A 693-nucleotide genomic window follows, 5' to 3' on the forward strand; every position below is an offset into this window, starting at 1 on the left:
GCAAGAAAGTAGAGAGGCTTACGGCAAAAACTGGATGTACTTCGTGTACAAAACAGACAATCTCCTTCGAAGTATCAAGGTTTCATACGGAAACTCGTCTGTTACAAAGGGATTTCATTTCTTTTGAACTTATTTGAACCCCCTTGTTTTTATGTGTTCAAAATGCACCATTCAAATCCACCTCATCAATTTGCAACCCTTCTGACTTCATTTGTTATTTTGCATGCATTTACTGATTATTTTGATCTATAAGACCATGAAATTGAAAAGCATTTGAAATGAACTCTGAAAAGGTTCCAAGTTGTCATGGTATCATCATTTCACCCATATAGCATGTGCAAGAAAGTAGAGAGGCTTACGGCAAAAACTGGATGCACTTCGTGTACAAAACAGACAATCTCCTTCGAAGTATCAGGGTTTCATACGCAAACTCGTCTGTTACAAAGGGATTTCATTTCTTTTGAACTTTTTTGAACCCCCTTATTTTTATGTGTTCAAAATGCACCATTCAAAGCCACATCATCAATTTACAACCCTTTCTGACTTCATTTGTTATTTTTCATGCATTTACTGATTATTTTGAGCTATAAGACCATGATTTTGAAAAACATTTGAAATGAACTCTGAAAAGGTTCCAAGTTGGCATGGTATCATCATTTCACCCTCATAGCATGTGCAAGAAAGTAGAGAGGC

Source organism: Triticum dicoccoides, chromosome 7B, assembly GCF_002162155.2.
Source record: "Triticum dicoccoides isolate Atlit2015 ecotype Zavitan chromosome 7B, WEW_v2.0, whole genome shotgun sequence".
Lineage (NCBI taxonomy): Eukaryota > Viridiplantae > Streptophyta > Magnoliopsida > Poales > Poaceae > Triticum > Triticum dicoccoides.